Source organism: Mirounga leonina, unplaced genomic scaffold (genome assembly GCF_011800145.1).
Source record: "Mirounga leonina isolate KUSES-001 unplaced genomic scaffold, KU_Mleo_1.0 Mir_173, whole genome shotgun sequence".
Classification (NCBI taxonomy): domain Eukaryota; kingdom Metazoa; phylum Chordata; class Mammalia; order Carnivora; family Phocidae; genus Mirounga; species Mirounga leonina.
In genome coordinates this window covers 76613763-76641275 of record NW_023270447.1, presented here as the reverse complement: position 1 = coordinate 76641275, position 27513 = coordinate 76613763, and the positions used below count along the sequence as shown (strand labels likewise).

General features: G+C 45.5%; 1 protein-coding gene across 6 annotated transcripts in view; it reads right to left on the bottom strand.

Moving 5' to 3' along the window:
* CNR2 (cannabinoid receptor 2) overlaps positions 1 to 17033 on the bottom strand; it is a 30420-nt gene extending 13387 nt beyond the window's left edge. For 2 of the 6 annotated variants that reach the window (XM_035019502.1, XM_035019504.1), the window contains exons 1-2: positions 16660 to 17032; positions 7640 to 9191 (exon numbers count right to left, since the gene is read on the bottom strand). The gene's annotated coding sequence lies outside the window, so the exon portion shown is untranslated. Of the gene's footprint in view, positions 1 to 7639; positions 9192 to 16659 lie in introns of all 6 variants that reach the window. The other 4 variants (XM_035019503.1, XR_004681768.1, XM_035019501.1 and 1 more) reach the window with 4 other exon arrangements.
* Between the last annotated feature and the right edge of the window lie 10480 nt (positions 17034 to 27513).

The window sequence follows — 27513 nt, the reverse complement described above, 5'->3', positions numbered from 1 at the left end:
CCTTCCTTCCTTCCTTCCTTCCTTCCTTCCTTCCTTCCTTCCTTCCTTCCTTCCTAAGATTTTTAAAAAATGTATTCATTTGACAGAGAGAGAGAGTACACACAAGCAGGGGGAGCAGCAGAGGGAATGGGAGAAGCAGACTCCCTGCTGAGCAGGGAGCCTGATGCAGGGCTCGATCCCAGGACCCTGAGATCATGACCTGAGCCAAAGGCAGACTCTTAACTGACTGAGCCACCCAGGTGCCCCCAAGACCAATTTTTTTTTAAAGATTTTATTTATTTATTCATAAGAGACAGAGAGAGAGAGAGAGAGGCAGAGGGAGAAGCAGGCTTCCCGCTGAGCAGGGAGCGGGATGCCGGACTCAATCCCAGGACCCTGGGATCATGACCTGAGCCGAAGGCAGAAGCTTAACCATCTGAGCCACCCAGGCGCCCGAGACCAATTTCTTTAATACGTTTTTCCTGGGATTTCCAGCATTTGAGTACAGGGCCTAGCATAAAGTAGGCTCTTAGATATTTTAAAATCAACTTATTGAATAAATGAATAAATGAATGAATGAATGAACAAATGTCCATTGGGAAAAAAGCAGGCTTCTTCAGAGAGACTTTCTGTTTTCTTTTCCGTCCACTGCCAGGAAGCTCAGAACTAAGGTTGGTTCCTGATTCATTTCTTCTTCTTCTTTTTTTTTTTTTAGTGGTTTCTAATGCTTTGCTTTTATTTCTATTGCCCTAATTCATAATATAGGCCACCTTCAGTCCTTTAAGGAAAGAATTTGTAATTTATAGAATTGGCACAAAGGATCATCTTTTTTTTTTTTAGATTTTATTTATTTATTTGATAGAGACACAGTGAGAGAGGGAACACAAGCAGGGGGAGTGGGAGAGGGAAAAGCAGGCTTCCCACTGAGCAGGGAGCCCGACATGGGTCTCGATCCCAGGACTCTGGGATTATGACCTGAGCCGAAGGCAGATGCTTAACGACTGAGCCACCCAGGTGCCCCTACAAAGGATCATCATTAAGGCCGTTCTCAAACGTCTAGTGGTTGGCAAAGAAACTCACTCCTCATGAATCTGTCCTGTGGGGCTGGAAGATTCCATCCCAAGTCTGCTGTCCACTCACCATTCATCACTCCCACCCAGGAGTCTTTGGGGCCACCGCCTGCTGTCTGGACATTCATTCTCCCCGGACCTTTCTTCCTCATCTGTCTGTATCATCTCCAGCCTCCCTCCTGGGAGGAATTAAGCCAAATGGCGCCTGAGGCCTCTTTCCACTGTAGCAAAGGTTAAGGGCCAAGACTTTGGAATGAAACCTCGCTGGCTTCACATCCCAGCCCTGCCTTGGGTGGGCTGTGTGACGTGGGGGCAAGTTACTCAAACTCTCTGAGCCTCAGTTTCTTCATCTGTGACTGGGGAAATTATTACTACCCGAATTCTTGATGTGCTGATTAAATAATGATGTAAAATAATTAAGCAGTAGTGTGGGTGCCCGAGTGAACTGTAGTGTGTTTGTGTGTGATGTGGTGGAAAGAAAAGGGTCCCAAGTTAGGAACTGGATGCTCAGGGTTTGAGCCTGGCTCTGGCACCCTTCGGTTCTATGGAGAAGTCACTTTCTCTCCCTCTCCCCAGCACTGCTATCTGAAAAGACGACCGGAGGATAATGATGATGAGGCTTGACACTGGACTAGCGCTCTCCACACATTTTCTCATTTAAACCTCAAAACAACCCTGCAAAGCTGGCATTATTATTTTCTGTATTTTACAGATGAGGAAATTGCAGTCCAAAGATTTAAGAAACTTGCTGGGGGCCCCGGGAACCAGCACTCTTGTTCATTCCTTTCCTGTTGTTTTACATTCTTTAATTCTTGGTAATCAACTAACTAATCTGAAATCTCCCCACAGGGCAGTTTTGTAAGTGTTTTCAAGTATCTTCTTCCTTTTTTCAGCTACCTTATACTCCAGCAACTTCCCTTTTAGAGAATGAGCTAATAATGCCCATATCATATTCGACAGTGTGCACAGTGGGGGAGGGCTCGTGACTGTTATCTGAGGCAGGTAGCATTTCTTGAGCAGACAGGTTCAGAGAAGGCACATCACCCCAAATTTGCAGCTAGAGGTCACAGGGACAGCTGGATGCAGGCTGATGAATGAATTAAACCTGGTGTGGGCAGTCAGGCCATGGAGAGATGAGGAGAAGCCAGAGATGGGTCAGACATTTGGGGAGGTGATGCTCATGCACACTCCCCCTACCCCTTTGTGATAGAGCGAATTAATGTGCACTTGTGCATCTGTTTGCTTTGGGGCCTGGGGCAGTGAAGAGGAAAGCATGTTACCATTTCTGGCCTGGAATTTGGGATCCGACCCAGTGTACTGATTCCCTTGGTACACTAACTTGCAAGGAGACCTGGATTTCCATCTCCTGCTTCCGTAAAGACAGGTAGTAAACAGATAAGGATCAACTGAGAATAAGAAGGGGCGCCTGAGAATAAGAAGGGGAGCCTGGGTGGTTCAGTCGGTTAAGTGTCTGACTTCAGCTCAGGTCATGATCTCGGAGTCCTGGGATCAAATCTGATATCGGGCTCTGCGCTCAGCATAGAGTCTGCTTCTACCTCTCCCCAGCCCCTCCCTTGCTCATTCTCTCTCTCAAATAAATAAAATCTAAAAAAAAAGAGGAATTTACAGACAGAGGTTTAAGAGGCAGCCTCAAGTCACAGTTGTGAGTTCTGATTCTGTCTCTTACTGCATCCGTGGTCTCTTGGGCAATTGCCACACCTCCCTGAGCCTCAGCGTCCTCATCTGTAAAATGGGTATAATGAAAATACCTCCACCATTGTGAGGAGTAAATGGGGAAGGTGGCATGTAGCAGATGAGTAGCACAGTGCCTGGCTGACACTTAATCTACCCTCAATAAATGTTAACCATTATGTTTATTGTCTATGTGCTGCGCTCTCTGAGGATCATGCCCAAAACGAAAGAGTAAAATAAAATATAATGAGGGGGTCGGACTGGAATGTCTCCAGTCTCTTCTGACTCAGGAACTGCTTCAGAGTAATATATCATGTTAGAAACCCCAAGCGGAATTAGTTGAGCCATTTCATGATTTTGTATGGCCTGTGAAGAAGGAAGCAATTTTAAGTCAAATGTACTATTTTCAATAAGCGTATCAGTTCAAAAATTTCCCTCACATTTATTTTAAACCATTTAAAATATATGCATGATGGGGCTCCTGGGTGGCTCAGTCGTTAAGCGTCTGCCTTCGGCTCAGGTCATGATCCCAGGGTCCGGGGATCGAGTCCCACATCGGGCTCCCTGCTCGGCGGGAAGCCTGCTTCTCCCTCTCCCACTCCCCCTGCTTGTGTTCCCTCTCTCGCTGTGTCTCTCTCTTCAAATAAATAAATAAAATCTTTTAAAAAAAATAAAAAAATAAAATATATGCATGATGTGTGAAGATAAATTCTTTTTTTTTTTTAAGATTTATTTATTTATTTGAGAGAGAGCGAGTACATGAGAGGGGGGAGGGTCAGAGGGAGAAGCAGGCTCCCCGCTGAGCAGGGAGCCCGATGCGGGACTCGATCCAGGGACTCCAGGATCATGACCTGAGCCGAAGGCAGTCTCTTAACCAACTAACTGAGCCACCCAGGCGCCCGTGAAGATAAATTCTAACTTCTCCTCACTTTCCAAGTGGCCTCTGTGCTTGCTCTACTTTACATAAATGACAGAAGAGAATGCATGGTTGGTGAACACATTTTGAAGTGATGTTTTATTGGGGGACCAAATGGACATTAAAATAGGCTGAGATGTAACAAGAGAAGGGAAATCACTTTCAGGACCGGAGGGTTTAAATTCTGGCATTTGATGCTTAGAAAGCCGATATGTACCTTTTTAGAAGAATCTTAATGTTTGTCTTATGCAAGAGAAAATAGATCTCAGGTCCCTGCGGGCAAGCATCTCTCTGCATGAGCCCTGCAGGTGTAGATCACCTATATGTCTGACACAGGTGATGAAAGAGCACATATTATTTTCTCTTTTTAACACTGTTTGAAGTTTTGGGAAGTGCAAGAATTTCCCTGATAAGCTATGTAAGAAATGTGATCAGATAAACACGATTTATGAATCTTGAGGGAAATTTGCAGGGGAGGTATCAGCTTCCTTCTCCTTATTTCCTTGTGTTTCTGACATCAGAGTTCCTTTTGCATCCTGACTTTAATCACTGGTTCATTAAGGGTATAAATTAAATAATAAACGATGAAGAATAAGACCAACGTAAAAGCATGTATCAGCCAAAGCCACTGCAGTGGCCAAATGATAAACATCCTGGTTGGGAGAAATTAGATTGTCATTTGTTTGATTACCACTAACTTCTGCTTTTGATTCTTCTGTTTATCCTAAGATGCTCTCACACTGAGAAAAATATCTTTTAAGTAGCAAAATAATTATTCACTAATTTTCAAAAGAATGGAACCAAGCTCCATGACCTTCTAATGGTGTGAACCTTCTGGAACACTTCCCTCCCTGTTGGGCAAAGCTAGTGGAAAGTAGTGAAAACACAGACCTGGGCTTGAGTCTTATCTCTGCCATTTACCTGCTGTGACTGAGCCTTGGTGATCTCATCTGCCAAGTGGGTACTATTAAGATAGGACTCATGTGAAGTCTTGGAGAAGGTCCATGAAACACCTTGCACCCCCTCCCGGTTCTCAGCAGGCTCCCGTCTCCTGCTTTCAGCTCTGTCAGATCCCCCCAGGACCCAGACAGATCCACGGAGACACACAGAGGACGGATTCACTGTCTAGCAGAGGCAACATCGTGAATGCAGCTGTAGTTCTCAGAGGAACTTTGGGGTGGACCCAACCCCCCAGGGAGAGAAGGGCAGAGGGGAGGGGGGAGCTGTGGTGTGAGGGGCTGCCTCTGAGTCACTGTGTGAGCAGAAGATTGGAGGCCTCATCTGTAAGAGTAGGAGCAGGTAGGGGAGGAGAAGAGAGGCAGCAAAGCCCACAGGACGCCCAAACCAACTCATTTCTGCCCAGAAGTCTCACCAACACTCTCCTGATTTGGATGGAGCCTCCTTTCCCACACTTGGCTTTAATGAGACGGGGGGGATCCTCCCCTTCTGGTCTACCCCACTGATCTGTCCTTTTCTTTCCTTGGCATTTGGGGTCTTCACTGCCTGGGGGTGGGGCAGGATACACCCCATGCTCTGTGGACCCTATCTCTCCAGAGGAGATGGAGGGAAGAGGGAATAATGGTCTTAAATTCTTTCCTGAGCTCAGCTGGAAGAGGGCTGATGGTTCCTGGAGCGTGCATTGCACCACAGCCCTTTCGAGGAGCTCTGCACGCCCATGTCCCTAGCTGGTTCTCACTGCAGTATAGCCAGTTCTGCATTCAGACAGCCCCGGGTTTGACTCTTGGCTTTGCCATTTACCACCAGCTGTGTGACCTTGGGCAAGGTCTTAATCCTGCGTGAGCTTCATCTTCTCACCTCTCAGATGTGGGTGGTGACAGTGTGTCTCTCTCAGGGCTGTTGAGAACACTGGACAAGGCAGCAGTGCTAACTGAGCTCCAGCACGTAGTGAATGCGCCGTAAACGTGAACTTAAGAAAATAAATGAGCTCCCCTTTGAGGCAGGTTGGTAATGTTTTGCTCATTTTTGGAGTTGGAGAAACTACGGGTTAGATGTGAGGGATGCCTGGGTGGCTCAGTCGGTTCAGCGCCTGCCTTGGGCAGTTGGGGCACTGCCTCCCAAGGCCTACCCAGATTCCCGGGATCGAGTCCCGCATCGGGCTCCTTGCTTGGCGGGGAGTCTGCTTCTCCCTCTGCCCCTCACCTTGCTCGTGCTCTCTCTCTCTCTCAAATAAATAAATAAAATCTAAAAAAAAAAAAAGGTGATGTGGCTCATCCAAGGTTCACCTGATGCCTTGGTGAGGGGGACTTGGGTTTTCCACAGGATCCCGTGATCAATAGCACAAGTTTTGGAGTCCACAGAGCTGGACTTGACACTGGATGCACTCTTCCTTGGCCAGGCGACCTTGAATGAGTCACCATTGCCTCTGAGCCTTGATTTTCCTCTCTGTAAGATACGGCTGCCTGTCTCCCTTCCAAGAGCAGCCTTGGTGTCTCCTGGCCCAGGGACATTTTGCAGGGGTTGAAAGCAGAAGCTATCTGAAGACCGCCCTTTTTTTCGGTTCTTTGTGAAAACCTGAGTTCAGTGAGAAGGTTAAAGCCAGAATCTCAGGTGGCTGGGGAGAAGAGTGATCCAAAGCCAAGGATGCAGGAGAGAGGGTCCCAGGGTCACAGGTCCCTTGAGTTTTGACATCCTGGGCTCTGCTGCCTTGAGGAGGTGGTGGGGCCTCTGGGTGAAGTTACCGGCTGGTAACCCAATCCTGAGCTTAAACCCAAGGCACAGTGATTTCAAATCTTGGCAAAGAATCTGGACTCTAGGCACATTAGGGAAGTGGACAGGGCTGGACTTCAGGGGTCAAATCCCTTTGGACAATGGGCATCCCTTATAGGGGGAGCCAGGGTGGCACGAAGGCCAGGTGCCTTCCCTTGTTCTGTGCTCTGTATGAGACCCTAGGATTCGATGTGCAATGCTGGAGAGTGAGAGAAGCTCACTACACACTGAGACTCCATTTTTGACCAGCCCAGTAGGGTGAGAGCTCTGAGTCCCATTGAAGGTGCTGTAATAAGAATGAACGAAAGAACATTCTGTGTACATCTGAGAGCACAGGGTAAGAGTAACAGGTGCAACGAGATGTGGAGGGAAGAGAAGAGACCCACTGGAGGGCTCTGCTCAGCTGAGCCGTGCTACCATTTTGCCCACCTTAACCATCTGGTCTTAACCCACCAAAATGTGGTTCACTGGTAGAAATTAATGCTGGGGCCAGGGTCGTTGGGGCACTGCCTCCCAAGGCCTACCCAGATTCCTCTCGAGCCCCTCCTCTGCCTCAGTCCTGGCCTTTGTGTCCTCAAGGTGTCTACCTGCCACCCATTTGAGGGAAAAACAGCTTGCAGCCTCGTCATCCTTATCTCTACTCGCCAGCAGCGGCAGACGGTGTGAGGATCAGAATCTCCACCGTAGCCGTTTGCCGAGCCCGGGAGCCCATCTGGCCCCAGCATTATCCAGCCAGCCCTCACCACGGGCCCGTGAGTGCTGGTCTCGGGCCCAAGGTTCTCAGAAGAGGGAGCTGAATGGGAAAGAGGGGGACTGATTTTCTTGAGGCCATGGGGTTACCAGTGCTGCGATTCCCCTGGGTGCTGGTGCGGGGCACGCTCGTAAACATTACTGGCTTGCTGAGCAGAACCTCCATGGAGCGGAGCCCTGGCCTCCTGGGTCTAGCGTGGTGCTAATGCCAAGCTGCCCCATCAGGCTGTCTGCATGTCGGTGACTACCTCCTTCTGTGCGTGCTGATTCATGGTCCTGTCCGAGGGCGAGGACCGCACCAGCCCCGAGCCATCCTGTGAGTTGTCCTCATACACCTTAGGAGTCCTCCTCATATGGTATCACTTTCCTGGTCCCAGACAGGCCCCCCAGCTTCTTACATCCCGGCAGGGGGACGGGGTAAAGTAGGAACACAGGTTTCATACAACACAGGTTTTCTGAAATGAGGAAGAGGCCCCAAATAAAGCAACAACAGAAAGCTACTCACGGTAGTCTGTGGCTGAGCTCCCTGACCCTGCCGGGCGCTGAGGAGTCCTGGTGGTTGTGTGTCTAGGAGCTGGCCCTGGGTCCCGGTCAGAGCTCCTGTTCAACAGCCACCCCAAGGCAGCTTTCTCTCGCTTTTACTCTTTCTCACAGATGAGTGAGCATGAGGACGTCTGGCCTTCCGTCCCTGTCACCACTTCCCCTCTGGGTCGCCCCAGTGCCACAGGCTTCTTGTGCCTGTAATTGAGCTCTTTCTCACAAGGAACTCTGGCCAGGGCAGGGCATAGGTATAGGTCCTGGAGTCAAGGGACCTGGGTTCTACTCCAGCGGAGCTGTTGTGACCCTGAGCAATTCATTTCATCTTCCTAAACCTTAGTTTCTTCATCTGCAAAATGGAGGTACTGCATCAGCCTTACGCAGACCACCTGGAAGGACATTCCATTCCGATCCCTCTTGCCTATCAGATCAGAGCTTTGAAATCCAATGCCTATAGGCGCCCGCCAGATAACAGAGATGGGTGAAGGGTGCTGGTATGGTGCAACAGAGAGCGGTGGGGACTGTGGGGGGACGGGGACACGTGACCCAGTCAAAGGCGCTGGCATCTCTCAAGGACAGCCAGACTTGCTGCATGGGAATGCAGACCCAAGTGCCAGTTTCCGAGCATTTGGAACATGTGCCCCATTTTCCAAGAGAGAATAGAAATCCCGACTTTTATGTAATGGCTTCCAATTTTAGAATGTTGACCACAAAGTCAGATCTTTTAAAAAGGCTATGTGGGTCAAAACCAATCCCATTTTTCATTTATATTTGCTAGACCACGGGCTCCCTGAAGGCAGGGATCTTGTCCCTCATGCCCAGTCCTGGGCTTAGTAAATACACAGGTACCTGGTCCACATAAAAGTGTTTTCAGACCTGTTATCAGATAGAATACATATTTTCAAGTTTTTATTTAAATTCCGGTTAGCTAACATACAGTGTAATATTAGTTTCAGGTGTAGGATTTAGCGATCCCTCACTTACATACAACACCCAGTGCTCATCACTACAAGTGCCCTCCTTGCTGCCCATCCCCCATTTAACCCATCCCCCCGCCTACCTCCCCTCCAGCAGCCCTCAGTATGTCCTCTATAGTTAAGAGTCTGTTTTATGGTTTATCAGATAGGTAACATGAAAACCTACTTCTTCCTAGGGGTACAGAGATGAGTATGATAAGGTTCCTGCCCTCCCTGGTGAATGGCATTTGATTATTTCGTCAGATCTTTTTACTTACTGCCCCCCTATCCCAGACCCCAAGGGATGGACCTGGGCCAGTGGTTCTCAGGAAGGGAGATTTTGCCCCTGAGGCAGAGCTGCCAGATTCAGCAAGTAACAATATAGGATGACAATACCGGACACACACAAACTAAAAAATTAATTGTTGTTTCTCTGAAATTGAAATTTAACTGGGCATTCTGTATTTTCTCTGGCAAACTTACACAGAGGCGACGTCCGGCACCATCCGAAGCGGCACCGCTGGGAGGGTTCTACTGACATCCAGGGAGTGGCGACAGAGAATGCTAGAAAACATGCAAGGGTGTGCTCAGGCTCAGTGTCCACAGTGCTGGATGCCGAGGCCCCACCGCAGCCGGCGGTGGGGAATGGCGGGCTGAATGCATGAATGATGCTCGAATGAACGAATGAATGAAGGGAACAAAGAAGATACTTTAAGACTAAGGGGGAACAAACACCAGGAATCTGGGTTCTAGTGGGGTCTCGGCTCCTGTCCGGCTGTGACGTCACTTCCTTTGTCTCACCTGTATTTCCCCATTCCTAAAATGAGGAAGTTGGAGTTAATTGGTGTTTCTATAACTTCTGCATGCATTGGAATCACCCAGAGGGCTCATTAACACATAAATTGCTGCCTCTCCCACCCTAGATTCCTGGCTGAAGTCAGCTCCGGGAGGCCTGAGAATCTGCATTCCTAACAAGTTCCCAGGGGATGCTGTTGGTCCTTGGACACACCTTGGGTAGCCCGGCCGGTGGCTCAGGAAGTCTGTTCTCTTTTTCCCCAGACAGGGCTAGGTGCATCTGCACAGGAGGGCCCAGGAGCTGATTTTCTTTTTTTTCCTTTTTTTTCTTTTTTTTAAGATTTTATTTATTTGCGAGAGAGAGAATGAGAGACAGAGAGCATGAGAGGGAGGAGGGTCAGAGGGAGAAGCAGACTCCCTGCCGAGCAGGGAGCCCGATGGGGGACTCGATGGGGGACTCGATGGGGGACTCGATGGGGGACTCGATGGGGGACTCGATGGGGGACTCGATGGGGGACTCGATCCCGGGACTCGATGGGGGACTCGATCCCGGGACTCCAGGATCATGACCTGAGCCGAAGGCAGTCGCTTAACCAACTGAGCCACCCAGGCGCCCCGGAGCTGATTTTCTCAAGCTGGTTTTTCCAGTGTGGACAGCCAGCTTCACCAGCCCATGCCCTGTGAGACTCCGCCACCTACTGGATGCATCTATCCCATGCTGGGCCTCAGGCTGTGCTATATTTAGCTCCTGAGGGAGGGAGGAACATTCAGGGTGGCGTCTCTCCCAGCAGGCCCCGGGGAAGCAGCCTTTGTTAAAATCTGGGCCATCTGACCCCTTCAGATGACTCAGTTTCCCATATGCATGTTGGTGCCTGAATTAACCTAGGAACATGAAAACAATGTGCACTTGCAAGCACGTGGGATAAGTTTTGACCAAACTGTTACTCTTTTTAACTTTTAAAAACCCGATGTCCAGCTATTTGAATTTACTAAAGGCAAATGCTGGTGGTGATGCGTATATGGAAAAGGATTGTGTATCTTTACAAAGTTCTACTACAGGTACTCTTTTAGGTGGTTGCCTAAGGCATGTTTAAAACGTGGTGATTCACTTATCAAGCTAAGAAAAGAACCCAAACCAATAGCACCGTCGGCAAGCATGTGCTGAGACAGACACGCTCGGACACTTAGTGGGAGCGTGACCTGAAAGTAAGCCGACAGCAGGTTTTACAGTGAGGGCTGGTGGTTTGAGTGGAGCCTCTGGAACTGGTCTAGACCTAGGTTTCATTGCTGGCCCGGGGAGAACCTATGTTCTGTGTGTCAAAGCACTTTCTTTTTCTGGTCTTAATTTCTTCAACTGGAAACAAGGAGCTTGAAGATGGTCGGTGTTTCTCAGACTTTATTTTTTTAATTTAATTTTTATTCTTCTAAAGATTTTTACTTATTTGAGAAAGAGAAAGAGAGAATGAGAGCATGAGCATGAGTGGGGGGAAGGGTAGAGGGAGAGGGACAAGCAGACTTCCTGCTGAGCCCGGAGCGCGAAGAAGCTCGATCCCAGGACCCCAAGATCATGACCTGAGCCAAAGTCAGACGCTTAACCAACTGAGCCACCCAGGCGCCCGATGTTTCTCAAACTTTAACTTCATCGGAATCAGCAGGAGAGCTTCAAGCGCTCAAAGTACAGAGATGCTGATTTGACAGGTCCAGATGGGCCTCACAGTCCACATTTCTTAATCAGCTCCCTTGTCACCTATGTGACACCTGGGTCGTGTGCCCCTCCAAGCCTTAGCTTCCTCACCTGGGAACCTTCAAAGGGTGATTGCAGGTATTATGTGAGACAGCCCCGCACAAAGCTGTCGTTGCTCTCATGTATCTTTTTTTTTTTTTTAAGATTTTGTTTATTTATTCATAAGAGACAGAGAGAGAGAGAGAGAGAGAGAGAGAGGCAGGCTCCCCGCTGAGCAGGGAGCCCGATGCAGGACTCGATCCCAGGACCCTGGGATCATGACCTGAGCCGAAGGCAGACGCTTAACCATCTGAGCCACCCAGGCACCCGCTCTCATGAATCTTAAACATGCTCATAGCATTTGAAATAGTAATTAACTTATAGAAATCTATTTTAAGAAATTAATCATATGATCAAAGATGGTTACATTGGTATTATTTATGATAGTGAGAACCAGGAGCCATTCTAAGCATTCCATAATAGAAGAATTATTTAATAAATTATGGTACGTCCTGTGCTGAAATGTAATGCAGCTATTAGAAATTGTTTTTAAAAAAATCACAATCACTTTGGAAAATGCTCACAATATAATATTAAGAGAAAACAGCAAAAGCTTTGATATTATGAGATGATATCTACATGTTAAATATATGAAGAGGTGCTCAACAGGGGCAGGGGTGGGAGGTAGGGATTTGGGGTAGGGGGTCAGGTCCTTTCCCCTCTCCCTTCTATATTTGAGCCACTGGGGTCTGGGGCCTTATTTCAGTTTCTTAAAGATGCCCCACTTTCTCCATCCTCAGGACCGTTTGCTGTTCTCTCGACTAGAAATGGCTTCCCCCCATCATTCAGATGTGAACTGCAATGCCATTGCCTCCCCTGGGAAGCCCTCCCTGACTACCGAGGCAAGGTTAAGCCCCACTGTCATAAGCACTTCTTACACTATAATTCTTGTCCTTCCCTCTCACATGGCTGTCCACCCCATCACAGCACAGGTCTCCCTATCGTATTCACTGCTGTATCCTTTGCAATTGGCTGTGGTGCCTGGCACCTAGTACGTGCTCAATAAAATATTGTGACCAAGTAGACTTTGATGAGGTCACTCAAGTTTTATTTGGGAGGCAAGTTGGAAGACTTGGTGGGCATCATGTTAATCCTTAGGCAATGCTGTCCTCAAGCTCTGCAGACCTTGGGCAAGTCCTTTTCTCTCTCTGGGTCTTAGTCTCCTCTAAAAGATGAAATGATCGGGTTTCCAGGAACGACAGATAGATTTTAGCTTCAGCGCCAAGTCTGGTACGTTGGTGGTTGTTACCCAACCATAGTGTTGAGAAGGATTCTGAAGCTGAGTACAAGCTCAGTAGGAAAATGTGTCTGATCAATTAATCAATTAATGAGGTCTGCAGTGGCGTAAGAGGGGTCACAGTAGTCCGCAGGCCAGGTTTTGTCATCCTTGGGATGTAATTCTTAAGGTGTCCAGGGGGTCAGGGTTTAAACCCTTAAAGAGGTTTAAGGATCTGATAAAATTTAAGGCCAGTATGGCAAACGCAGCTTGGTGCAAGGGCAGGTGGAGAGCTGGTTGTAACTTCAGAGTGGAGTGGCCAGACTATAGGATTTCTCAAAAGAAGTGGAATTCCTTGATTTTGTAATCGAACACGGTGAGGGGCAAACAGCACACGTCCGTCCGTGGGGCTGGATCTGTCCTATGCGCCCTGCCGGCTCTGGCGTTTCCTGTTGGGCCCATTTGCTCCCCCTCCTGCCCCTCCCAGCGAGGATAGCTGGAAACTTCTAGATGAATACACATACCTCCCCTCCCCAGGGGTACCTCCTCTTTTCCAAGGCGTTGCCTTTGTGTTTCAGAAGAAGGAAACATGTGACTTCACATCCCTTCACAGCTCCCCCTGACATCCCTCAGACTCAACCTTGGTTAGTTGTGAGGGTTTTTTTTTTTTTTCCTGATTATGAAAGTAAACAGTAACAAACAATGTCCACAGAGTTGTCAAGTTACAAAAGAGAAGACGCAGAGTAAGACAGGTAGGACAGGACTATTTTTGTAGATTAGAAAACACCTGCTCCTACAAAGCAGTGCAGCACAGTTTACAAGGATACATTAAAGTCAAGGAGACTTAGGGACCCAGGAGGTAACGCAGAGGGGTTACCTGTGGCAGGGGAGGGAGGAAAGGAGACAAAAGAAATTCAGTACATCAGTAAAATTGATACAGCAGAGGGCCCTTGCCCAGAGTGCAATGATGGTGAGCTACAGACCGAAGGGGCCTGCTTCAGACAGTAAACTCGCCCAAGGGTCCCCCAGAACAAGTAATAATTTTCAAGGCAGACATTTTTTGAAATTTAGAAAAATATAAGGAAGAAGACAAAAATGCCCCCAGAACCTGCCACAGGGGAGGAGGTGGCCATCACTAACTCTTAACTGTGTTTCTTTCTAAGCTGCCATGCATCCAGGCCAGGGGTGTTGAGGGACTCAGCATGCCCAGGGGGGCCCTGGGGACAGAGGAGAGAGGACAGTTGAAGAGATACCTTACAGCGGTGATCAACAGAACTGGACTTTGGAGCCAAACTTTGGGCTTGGGTGCTCAGCCCCCGCAGGGGGGTATTTCAGTCTGTTCTTTGCCCTTGTGGCCAGCCCAGCCCTAGCAGTAAACAACCCATGCTATAAATAACCAGCGTGGGCTGGGGTGAGTGCAGATCTGAGCCTCGAGACTCTCAAAGCATTCATTAATAGCCTGGGCGCTCATCACGGGCTCAGACAGCGGTTCAAGCATAGGCGGGTAACACCCCGGCATCTTCAGTAACAGAACGCTGGGTATGGATTTTTGAGAAGCAGGATAGCACACCGGTTAAACATCTGGGCTCTAAGCACAGATGGACCTGGGTCTCTATTCCCAGTTCTCCCGGCGAACAGCTGTGTGACCTTGGTCAAGGGACTTGATTTCCTTAAATCTCAGTTTTCCCACCTACTGATACTACCTAGCATTTACATGCTAGGTATATAGCATATAAATATCAGGGACCAGGGACGAGTGGAAACACAAGATACATAAGGTAGAGAGAGATCTTGTCACTGACAAAGACTCTGATGGAACTGTAGTTGGGCTCCTCTGAACCCTTTTTCCAAGTTGGCCTTGATGTTGGCCCCTGTCTTGTATTAAGTCTGCCCAGCCAGGTCTTAGCAAAGAATCCTGCTAAATCATCCCCCCACCCCTGATGCTCATTAAGTTCCTCATCTCTCACCTTTGATGTCCAAGTCCTTGGCCTGCCTTCAGCAAGAACCCTGTTAGGTGGTTTAGAGTGCCCCTACGCTGGAGGTCTCCTGTAACCGACCCCTCACCTTGCTCCTTGGCTGTGAATCCCCAGCTGTCTGTCCTGTACTGGGAGTAGAGCCCCATCTCCCACCCCTAACGCAGTATTCTTCAATCAAGTCTTCGCTACTCTTTTTTATTTTTTAAAAAGACTATTTATGTTTGAGAGAAAGAGTGAGAGCGCATGAGCAAGAGAAAGTAGGAGGTGGGGAGGGACAGAGGCAGAGGGAAAAGCAGACTTTCTGCTGAGCAGAGAGCCCAATGCAGGGCTCGATCCCAGGACCCTGAGATCATGACCTGAGCCAAAGGCAGACGCTTAACTGACTGAGCCACCCAGGCGCCCTTCCCTACTATTTAAACAATTATCAGAATACTTTTTTTTTTTTAAAGATTTATTTATTTATTTATTTGACAGAGAGATAGAGAGAAAGAACAAGTAGGCAGAGAGGCAGGCAGAGGGAGAGGGAGAAGCAGGCTCCCCGCCGAGCAGGGAGCCCGATGCGGGGCTCGATCCCAGGACTCTGGGATCATGACCTGAGCTGAAGGCAGACGCTTAACCGACTGAGCCACCCAGGCGCCCCTATCAGAATACTTTTTAACATCCCCAATCTGAAACCAAAAATTTAAAAGTTAACTCAGGAGAAAACTGGTATCAGTCAGTAAATCCTACACTTGCATTGTAAACTCCATACTATTCCGGTACCTGGCACAAAGACCCAAACCAGGGTAGGCCCTCAGCAAGGGTTCATGGAATGAATAAAAGTGAAGTGTCCCTCATGAAAAGACGCTCAATGTCACTGATCACCAGGGACATGCAATTTAAAACTACGATAAGATGCCACCTCACACCTGTCAGAATGGATAAAATCAAGAACAACTGGTGTCGGCGAGGATGCGGAGAAAGGGGAACCCTCTTGCACTGTTGGTGGGAACACAAGCTGGTGCAGCCGCTCTGGAGAACAGTATGGAGTTTCCTCAAAAAGTTAAACATAGGACTGCCACGTGATCCAGCAATTGCACTAGGGGATGTTTATCCAAAGAATACAAAGATACTAATTCAAAGGGATACATGCACCCCAATGTTTCTAGCAGCATTATCTACAGTAGCCAAACTATGGGAACAGCGCAAGTGTCCGACTGATGAATGGATAAAGAAGATGTGACACACACACACACACACACACGCACACACACACAATGGAATATTACTCAGCCACAAAAAAGAATGAAATCTTGCCATGTACAGTGATGTGGATGGAGCTAGAGTATTATGCTAAGTGAAATAAGTCAGTAAGAGGAAGACAAATGCCATTTCACTCATATGTGGAATTTAAGAAACAAAACAAAAAAGCAGAGGTAAAAAAAAAAGAGAGAGAGAGAGAGAGGCAAACCAAGAAACAGACTCGGAACTCTAGAGAACAAACTGATGGGTACCAGAGGGGAGGTGGGTGAGGGATGGGGGAAATAGGTGATGGGGATGAAGGAGTGCACTTGTGGTGAGCGCAGGCCGATGCAGGGAAGTGTGCAATCACTATATTGTACATCTGAAATAATATTATGCTGTCTGGTAACTAACCGGAATTTAAATAAAAACTTAAAAAAAAAAAGTGGAGTGTCCTTGGGATGGTAAAACTAATAGGGGCCAGAGTGTTGAAGAACCGAGTTCGGTCTGCTCCGTCAGCGGGGGAAGGTGGGACGGAGTGTAGAGAAGGAGCCCCGTGGGCAGGAGGTCGGTGTCCAGGTCCCTGTTCTGCCTGAGCTGCCTCTCTGAGCCCCAGTCTTCTCAGTTGTAAAATGAGGAGGGGTTGGTAAGAGGTTTGTTTTTTTTTTAAATTCTTTTTACGTGTAATCCATGACAAATTCGTTTTACATCATGACCCAGTCCACCTCTATTACTTACATACTGTATCTAAAATTGCAAGGTCAATTTCAGGAAATGGTAATAATCCTTATGATGTGGGATACCCTCTGACATTTTCATTTCTATCTTCTTTACTTCTACTCTATTTCATTTTTAAAAAATGCTCTTTGTAGCCAAAGAAACAATTCTGATCACCCACTGCAGGGTCACGATCTGAAATTTGCAAACCATTCGTTAGAGGGCCTCAGGTCTCCATCTGAATTCGAGGCTGCCCACGTATTCCTGCCTCCGAGTCTGGGTTCTGCCCTTCTGCCAGCCTGCAGGCCCATCACTCCTGCTTACCTCTTTGATCTTGACTCTTCCAGGCCTAATCCAAGTCCTTCCTCCCACAGGGGGTCTTCTCTATCACAGCACCAGTCCCAGTTCTCAGTCTGGCTTGTTTTTCGTAAAGGGTCCTATCTACCATTTCTGTGCTCAGGTGTCTCCACCTGTTCTTGGGACAGTGGAGGAGTTAAAAAGGCCAAAGACACATTCAGGGTCCAGGTGTTGAGTTGGAGTGAGCAAGACTCAGTGAATAGGGACGGTGAGAAGGCAGCTTATGAGGGGGTGACAACCTCCTGGAGGTGGAGGAAGCCCTCATTTCACTCCCCAGCTGCACCCCTGCCTGAAAGAATTCAGGGGAGTGGAGGAAGGGGAAACAAAGGGTTGGGGACAAAATGAGCCGCTAGGCTGGAGGAGGAGCAGGAAGAACTGTCCCCTGAACAAAGAGGGGCCTACATCCAAGGTCCCAGTGCAGGGGTCAAAGGAAATGGGTCAGAGGGAGGCGCTTCCTGCCGCCTGGCTGGCTGGGCCCCTGGTGATTAAGCAACCCTGAGGTCAGCAGCTGCCGTTTCCACTCTGGGCAGAGGCCAAAGCGTCCAGTCGGCTGAATACTCCTGACCCCGAGTTGGCTCGAGAAGTATGGATTGGTTTATCTTGAGCCTTCCAGGAAAACAAAGTTATTTCATAGTATTAAATCATCAACTGAATAGTGACAAACACCCTCCCCTTGACCAAACTCTATTCAGGCTCCCCTGAACTTCTCAGGCCTTGACTTTTGGGTTTCTGTGCTCATTCCTGCATTGTCCAGTTGCAGTAAGAATCTCATTAGGCCAGGTTAACCAGAATCCCTCCTTACTCCTGCTGTTTCTTCTCTGTCATTTTTTTTTTTAAAGATTTTTTAAAAATTTATTTGAGATAGAGAGTGAGAGCCAGAGTGAGAGAGAGAGAGAGAGCACAAGCAGGGGGAGCGGCAGGCAGATGCGGAGGGAGAAGCAGGCTCCCCACTGAGCAGGGAGCCCAATGCAGGGCTCGATCCCAGGACCCTGAGATCATGACCTGAGCTGAAGGCAGATGCTTAACTGACTGAACCACCCAGGCGCCCCTCTTCTCTGCCATTTTTTACCCATGGACCCCAACCCTGCTGCCCCTTATCACCTTCAATAAGTGTTGTGAATAATTTTCTTTAACAATAGCTTGCAAGACCCACGAGTGGACATAGGAGACAATCAACAAACGGGGGTGGGGGGTGGGGTGGGGAATCCCAGTGCAGGGATGAGGGACCAAGTTCTAGTTCTGGCCTCGTCGTGGCCATGTGATCTTGAACAAGTCTAGGCCTTAGCTCCCTCTTCCGTAAAATTAGAGAATGGGATGGGCTATCCAGGTCTGACTTTCTGCTGGTACTGAAATGTGCATGGAGTTCATGGAGTGCATGAGAGGAAAATGATAGTAATCGCCATGTGGTGAGCTTGTACCAGGCACAGAGCTAGACTCACCACAGATGTTTTCTCATCTCATCCTCACAACACTTAGCAGTCAGGATTTTTTTACCCATGCGATGTTATATATGGAAACGTAGCATAGTATTCCCCAGGAAGGAGGTAGGACAAGCTCCAGGTGCTTTGGTAAGTCCTTTGTGCCCTGCACTCTCACCTTCTCATGGTCCCATAGGCCAGGAGGCAAAGCTCCTCCCACCTCACCCCAGAAGTCCCCGTCTCCCGGTTTTTCCAGAGCACTTATCATCTGAAACCACTATGTATTGCATTTATTAGTGCATTTGTCTGTTTTTCCTCCTTGAAATAGAAACTACCCCCAGGACAGGGATCCGTGTCTGTTTTGGTCACTTCTACCTACCTGGTGCCAAGAACAGTGTTTGGTACACATTAGTTGTTCAGCTAATATTTGCTGAATGAAGAAATGAATGAGTGAATTAGCTGAGCCAGAGGGAGGTTAAATAATTTACCCGATGTTATCCAGCCAGCAAGGGGCAGCACTGAAATTCAAACCCAGAACGGTGACGCCCTTGGACTGAGCCCACTTAACCTCTATCCCATAACTGCCTCATTCATTACTGAGATCCTAATTCCTGTTGGGCACTGTTTTAGGTGCTGGGGATATAACAGTGACCAAAATAGACAAAAATCCTCACCCTGCTCGCATCCAGATATCCTCCCATGTGAAAAGAGGTGTGACTTGAGGTTGGGAAGGTGCATGCAAGGCCCAAGTCTCCTAGTGACATGTCGGTGGTAGACAGGACTAGTCGATCAAGGTCTGGATACTACTGTCAAAGCTCCTTAAATGCAAGACCGATGTCTTAATTTGTCTCTGTTCCTGCACAGCATCCAACCCAGCTCCAGGGACTGAACTGGGCCTCTGGGATAAAAATGGGGACAACGTGGATCCCCTTTTAAGCTGAAGCATGAAGGCAATTACACCTGCTCCCCAAAACACAATGAAAACAAGAACACCTTTTAAAAACAAGTTTAAAAACATTCTCAACATTTCTGCAACAATTTTTTCTTTTTTCCCCTGAAAAATTTTTTTTTTTAAAGATTTTATTTATTTATTCATGAGAGACAGAGGCAGAGGGAGAAGCAGGCTCCCCGCGGAGCAGGAAGCCTGATGCGGGACTCGATCCCAGGACCCTGGGATCATGACCTGAGCCGAAGGCAGACGCTTAACCGACTGAGCCACCCAGGCGTCGCACCCTGAAACATTTTGTTTTTTTTTAAAGATTTTATTTATTTATTTGAGACAGAGAGAATGAGAGACAGAGAGCATGAGAGGGAGGAGGGTCAGAGGGAGAAGCAGACTCCCTGCCGAGCAGGGAGCCCGATGTGGGACTCGATCCCGGGACTCCAGGATCATGACCTGAGCCGAAGGTAGTCGCTTAACCAACTGAGCCACCCAGGCGCCCCTCCCTGAAACATTTTTAACTCAAGCTTTCTATCCTGGGCTTTAAAACACAACCCAGTGTTTTCCTTCTGAGAGTTCTCAGATGTGGTCACAAAAGAAGGGGAGAGCGAGAAGCCAAGGGTCTTCGTGACTCCATCAGACACTCCCCAACACATTCCCCAGGCTGGGAAGGAGGTCTTCCATCGCAGGCGGCGGCATCTGACTGGGGAGGTGGGGGGTGTGGGATTATTTGAAAGCAGAATTCTCTTAGGCCAAGAAGTTCTGTGGAAACTTGTTTTCACAGAGTTCTCTTGTGTGTGGCCTGACCCAGAAATTCTGGGGAAGTTCAAGAGAAATTTGATGTTTTCAAGCAGCTGCCCATGAAGTCAGGTCCAGAAGCTTCCCTTAAGCTGAGGTCCTGCTTCCAGAAGCCTGGGGAATCTAGTTTCCAGGGTAGCAAGAAGGGAAATTCTTCAGCATGTCTGTGTTAGCGAGTTTGTCCTTCCTTTTCCACAGTGGGTAGCAAATTTCCATAACACGCTGACACTGAACCAAAATAGAACTATTTCTCAAATTCATTTGACTAGTGCTAAATAGAGCTAAAAGAGTTCATTCTACTCATGAGCGGTCATCTGAGATTTAGCCAATTGTAAATGTAAGCTCTAAGTTAGAACTAATAACATTTTACATTCATCTGAAATACTGAGGCGGCCAAGTGTGTGTGGATAGTAAGTACAACACTTAGAAGTATAGCTTTGGATTTGGACAGGTTGGGTCTGAATCCCAACTCCATCATTTGTAACCATGGGGCCACACGTAAAATGATTTAATCGCTTTAAACCTCAATTCTTTTTTTTTTTTTTAAAGATTTTATTTATTCATTTGAGAGAGAATGAGATAGAGAGAGCATGAGGGGGGTAGGGTCAGAGGGAGAAGCAGACTCCCCGCCGAGCAGGGAGCCTGATGCGGGACTCGATCCCGGGACTCCAGGATCATGACCTGAGCCGAAGGCAGTCGCTTAACCGACTGAGCCACCCAGGCGCCCAAACCTCAATTCTTTCTAGTAAAAATTAGGTATAATAAGAGTTCCGGATTCCCAGGGTTATTGTCAGGATGAAATGAGTAGATATACATATTGCTTAAGTATTAAGTCCTCAATAAATGTTAGCTATTGTGGTAGGCAGCCCCTAAAATGGCTCCCAGTAATCTTTGCCTCCTGGTATTCCCAACCTTTGTGTAATCTCCTCTTGATTGTGGGCCAGACTCAGTGACTAGCTTCTAACAAACAGAATATAGCGAAAGGGATTAGGTGTTAGGGACTCAGAAGGACCAAAACAAACTTGAAAATAGAAGAGCAGAGTCAGAGGTCTCACACTTCCTGATTTCAACACTTACTACAAAACTACAGGATTCAAAACAATATGATACCAGCATAAAGGCAGATTTGCAGATCAGTGGAATAGAATAGAGAGCCCAGGAATAAATCCTCACGTGTAAGGTCAAATGATTTTTTCTTTCTTTCTTTCTTTCTTTCTTTCTTGCTTTCTTGCTTTCTTGCTTTCTTGCTTTCTTGCTTTTTTTTCTTTTTAAGACTTTATTTATTTATTTGACAGAGAGAGAGCATAAGCAGGGGGAGCGGCAAGCAGAGGGAGAAGCAGGCTCCCCTCAATCCCAGGACCCTGGGATCATGACCTGAGCCGAGGGCAGCTGCTTAACTGACTGAGCCACCCAGGCACCTCAGTCAAATGATTTTCAACAAGGGTGCTGCCAAGACCACTCAACAGGGGACGGACAATCTTTTCCACACACGGTGCTGGGAAAACTGGAGATCCACCTGCAGGAGAATGAAGTTGGACTGTCATCCTATACCATAGACAAAAAAGAACCACAAATGGATAAAGATCTAAACATAAAAGCTAAAACTCTTAGGAAAACTTGGAATAAGAGCTTCACCACATTAGATTTGGCAATGATTTTTTGGATTCTGAGACGAAAGGCACAGACAACAAAAGAAAAAAGAGGCAAATCGGAATTCATGAAAACTAAAAACTTCTGTGCATCAAACGACATTATCAACAGAGTGAAAAGGCAACCCAAGGCCCTTAGGTGCCCACTGCCTGCTCCAGGGCCCTTCTGATGGACATAGCGGCCACAGGACTATCGGATATCCCCGTAGATCTCGATTGCCTTTCTACTAGATTTTAGGGATATATAAGCAGATACATCACCTCCTATTTCAGGCAAGAGAGACCCTTTCTCTGGGCCCCACAATTTAGAAGGCCCTGTATCACAACCATGCATAAAATACATTTATTGAATAAGAGGTAAAACTGAAATATCAAAATCAAAATCTTAAAAAGATTTTATTTATTTGAGAGAGAGAGAGAGAGAGATAGCAAGAGAGAGCACGAGCTGGGGGCAGGGAGAGGGAGAAGCAGGCTCCCCACTGAGCAGGGAGCCAGATGTGGGGCTCGATCCCAGGACCCCAGGATCATGACCTGAGCCAAAGGCAGACACTTTACCGACTGAGCCACCCAGGCACCCCTCAAAGTCAAATTACACAAAATAATCGTTAACAATGAAGTACACAAGCAGGTCATTATCACCCTTTTCTGAAATGAATACAGGAATGCAAACCAGGAAATCTGAGTAAACCTTTCTGTCGGCCAGGGGTTGAATGGCTGTGTGGCCACATGGGTTGCTCCACGTGAAAACAGCACGTGGGCACTTCTGGTACTCAGGACTCAGGACAAGCCAAACCTCAGCATCCACTCTTCAGATGAGCACTGTGCAGGACCCAGGGAAATGCTTCTCCACAGCCCCATCGCCTTGAAACAGAAGGCAACTTCATCCCAATGGTATGAAGGTTTGAGGTTGATTTTGTTGTTATAAACGTCCATTTGACGAGGTAGGAATATAGAATAGCTTTAATTTAGCTTGTCCCATTTAAATATTTAGACAAATGATACGTGGGTCTCCATTTGTACCTTTACCTCGGACCCCATATATGTCAAGCATGTGTAATGGTATGTTGAGAAAGAAGATCCATGGCATAAAGGAGTATTGGGGTACCTGGCAGGCTCAGTCGGTGGAACCTGCGACTCTTGATTTCTGGGTCATGAGTTTGAGCCCCACGTTGGGTGTAGAGATTACTTAAATAAATAAAACTTAAAAAAAAAAAGAAAACGTATCTTTATTTTACTTTTTTTTCAATTTTTTTTATTGTGGCAAAATACATATAGCATAGAGTTTACCTGCATAACCATTTTTAGGTGTGCAGTTCAGTGGTTAAGTATTTTATTGTATTGTATTGTATTGTATTGCATTGTATTGTATTTTAAAAAGATTTGCTCCATGCCCAGTATGGAGCCCAACTCGGGGCTTGAACTTACAACCTGGAGATCAAGACTGGAGTCAAGACCAAGAGTCAGTTGCTTAACTGACTGAGCCACTCAGGCAACCTGATTAAGTACATTTTTATTTATTTATTTATTTATTTATTTAATTTTTTATTTTTTATTTTTTTAAAGATTTTATTTATTTATTTGAGACAGAGAGAATGAGAGAGAGAGAGCACATGAGAGGGGGGAGGATCAGAGGGAGAAGCAGGCTCCCTGCCGAACAGGGAGCCCGATGCGGGACTCGATCCAGGGACTCCAGGATCATGACCTGAGCCGAAGGCAGTCGCTTAACCAACTGAGCCACCCAGGCGCCCTAAGTACATTTTTAAATACAACTGTCAGCACCACCCACCTCCAGAACTTTTTCATCTGGTAGAACTGAAACTCTATACCCATTAAATAATAACTTCCCATTCCTGCCCTTTCCCCAAACACCCCACAGCCTCTGAGTCCCTGGTAACCACCATTCTATTTTCTCTCTCTGATGTTGACTACTTATGGAACTTCATGTAAATGGAATCAAACAGCATGTATCTTCTGGTGATTGGCTTATTTCACTTAGCATCATGCCCTCAAGTTTTCTCCATGTTGTAGCATATATCAAAACTTCCTGCCTTTTTAAGGCTGAATAATATTACATTGTATGTATATACCACATTTTGCTTATCCATTGATTTGTCAATGTATACTTGGTTGTTTCCACAAATAAGCTGTTGTGAATAATGCTGCTGAGAACAAATATCTGTTCAAGACCCCACTTTCAATTTGTTTGGGTGTGTACCCAGCAGTGGCATTGATGGTTCATATGGTAATTCTATTTTTAATTTTTTCCGGGACCACTGTATTGTTTTCCACAGTGGCCATACCAATTTACTTTCCCACCAGCAATGCACAAAGGTTCCAATGTCACCACATCCTTGCCAAAACTTGTTATTTTCTGCTTGTGTTTCTGTTTTAATAATAGTCATCCTAATGGTTGTCAAGGGGTATCTCATTGTGGTTTTGATGTGTAGTTCCCTAATGATCAGTTATTATGAGCATCTTTTCATGTGTTTATTGGCCATCTGCATTCTTTGGAGAAATATCTATTCAAGCCCTTTGTCCATTTTTTTTTTAATTTTTTTTTTTTTAAGATTTTATTTATTTGCGAGAGAGAGAATGAGAGACAGAGAGCATGAGAGGGAGGAGGGTCAGAGGGAGAAGCAGACTCCCTGCTGAGCAGGGAGCCTGATGCGGGACTCGATCCCGGGACTCCGGGATCATGACCTGAGCCGAAGGCAGTTGCTTAACCAACTGAGCCACCCAGGCGCCCCTCTTTGTCCATTTTTGAACTAGGTTGTTCTGTTGTTGATTTTTAGGGGTTCTTTATATATTCTGGATATGAAGCCCTTGTCAGATATATGATTTGCAAATATTTTCTCCTATTGCATAGGTTGCCTTTTCACTCTACTGATAGTGTCCTTTGATGCACAGAGGTTTTTAGTTTTCATGAAGTTCAGTTTCCCTATTTTTTCTTTTGTTATCTGTGCTATTTTTTCTGAAGATTTTATTCATTTATTTAGAGAGAGTGCGCGGGGAAGGGGCAGAGGGAAAGAGAATCTCAAGCAGATTCCGAGCTGAGCGTGGAGCCCCACATGGGGCTCAATCCCATGACTCAGAGATCATGACCCGAGTTGAAATCAGGAGACAGAAGTTCAACCAACTGAGGCTTTGATGTCAGAATCCAACAAATTATTGCCAAATCTAATATGGTGAAGCTTTTATTCCAAGTTTTACTAAGAGTTTTAGCTCTTTTGTTTAACTCTATCTATCTATGGGGTTATTTTTTGTCTATGGTATAAGAGGAGAGTCCAACTTCATTCTCCTGCATGTGGATCTCCAGTTTTCCCAGCACCAGGTGTGGAAAAGATTGTCTGTCCCCTGCTGAGTGGTCTTGGCACCCTTGTTGAAAATCATTTGACCATATACGTGAAGATTTATTTCTGGGCTCTCTATTCTATTTCATTGATCTGCAGATCTATCTTTATGCTGCTATCATATTGTTTGAATCCTATAGATTTATAGTTAAGTTCTGAAATCAGAAAGTGTGAGATCTCCAGCTTCATTCTTCTGCTTTTCTTGAAAGATTATTTTAGCTGATATTCCGGGTTTTTTGAAATTCCATATAAGTTTTAGGATGGATTTTTCTATTTCTGAAAAAAAATGTCATTGGGAGTTTGATAACAATTGCATTGAATCACTTTGGCAGTATTAACATCTTAACAATACTAAATTAACAATATTAAATCTTTCAATCTATGAACATTGATATCTTTTCATTCATTTATGTCTTCTTTAATTTCCTCAAGCAATGTTTTGTAGTTTTCATTATACAAGTCTTTCACTTCCTTGGTTAACTTAATTACTAAGTATTTCATTCTTTTTTTTTTTTAGTATTTCATTCTTTTTAATGCTATTGTAAATAGAGTTGTTTTCTTAATTTCCTTTTCATATTTTCATTATTACTGTATAGAAATGCAATTGATTTTTGAGTGTTGACTTTGTATTCTGCTACTTTTCCAAATTTATCTGTTAGTTCTAATAGTCTTTTGGTGGAAACCCTAAGGTTTTCTATGTATAAGATCATATCATCTGTGAGCAGAGGTAATTTTACTCGTTCCTTTTCAATTTAGATACCTTTTATTTTTAAATTTTTTTTTTCTAATTGCTCTGTCTAGAACTCCCAGGCTGTCTAGAACTCCCGGGACTATGTTTACTAGAAATGGTGAAAGTGAGCATCCTTACCTTGTTCTTGCTCTTAGAGGAAAAGGTTTTAGTCTTTCACATTGAGTATGATGTTTGCTGTGGGTTTTTCAGATATAACTTTTATTATGTTAAAAATAGTTTACTTCTATTCCTAGTTTGTTGAGTGTTTTTATCATGAAAAAGGGTTGAATTTTGTCAAATGCTTGTTCTGCATCAATTGAGATGATCATGTGTTTTTCCTTCATTCTGTTAATGTGGTGTATTACATTGATTGATTTTTGTATGTTGAACCATCCTTGCATTCCCAGAATAAATTCTGCTTGGTCATGGTGTATAATTGCTTCACTATGTTACTGGATTTAGTTTGATAGTATTTTGTTGAGGGCTTTGTAGAAATGTTCATAAAAGAAATTGGTCTGCAGTTTTCCTTTCCTGTAGTGTCTTTGGATTTGATATCAGGATATTAAAGAATGAGTTTGGATTTGCTCCCCCCTCTTCAATTTTTTTTGAGTTTGAGAATGATTGGTGTTAGTTCTTGAATATTGGTAGAATTTACCAGTGAAGCCATTAGGTGGAGGGCTTTTCTTTCTCAGGAGATTCAATCTCCTGATTAAATCTTACTAGTTGTAGGTCCAATCAGATTTTCTGTTTCTTCATGATTTAGTCTTGGTAGATTTTCTGTTTCTAGGAATGTTTCCACTTCATCTAAGTAATACAATTTCTTGGAGTACAAGTGTTCATAGTTCTCTCATAATCTTTTTATTTTTGTAAAATTGGTAGTGAGGTCCCCACTTTCATTCCTGATTTTAGTAATTTGAGTATTCTTTTTTTTAGTCAATCTAGTTAAAGCTTATCAGTTTTATTGATTTTTTTTTTCAAAGAAACGACTTTTGGTTTCATTGATTTTCTCTCTCTCTTTTTTTCTGCTCTAATCTCTATTATTTCCTTTCTTCTGCTAGGTGTGGGTTTAGTTTGTTCTTCTTTATTTCCTTAAGTTGTAAAGTTGGATGGTTGGTTTAAGATCTGTCTTGTTTTTTTAATGTCTTTGTATCTAAACATTTCCCCCTTAGCACTGCTTTCACCGAGTCCCAGAAGTTTTGGTAGCTTGTACTTTCATATTCATTCAACTTTAAGTATTTTTTAAATTTGTTTCATGATATATTCTTTGACCCATTAGTTGTTTAAGAGTGTGTTGTTTATCTATCGTGGCCATGTGTACAGTTAGTGTTGTAGTGCGAGGGTGAAGACCCTGAGCCAGAAGGTAGGTGTAAACCATCTCCAGGCCTTTTGCAGGGGGCCTACATGGTGTTAACACTGAATTTAAGCTTGCCATAGTATATAAGCTATATTAATTATGTGCTTCGCATAAAATGGCCAAAATACAGTAATGGTATATAGTGGTATAAGACCTTCCTTGAAAAAAATCTATATATTGTGCTTTTCCTCTGTGAAAGGGAGAGCCGTTTTTTAGTGGGTGACTACCATTTGAAGACTCAGTTGGGTGTATACCTGAATCTTGCATCATGTTGTACAGTATGCATATTATTGTTAGTGGTTGCTTATGGCAATGAAGAGTTTGTTTTATTTAAAAAAATCTGTTATGTACAGTTGAAATAAATTTTGCACTTTCTGAAAGAAGTATGTTGTTTAATTTCTACAGTTTTGAGAATTTTTCAGTTTTCCTTCTGTTACTGACTTCTAACCTCATCCTGCTGTGGTCAGAGAAGATACTTTCAGTGGTACTATTAAATTTATTGAGATTTAACTTGTGACCTAAAAGATGGTCTATCCTGGAGAATGTCCCATGTGCATGTGAGAAGAAAGTATACGCTGTAGT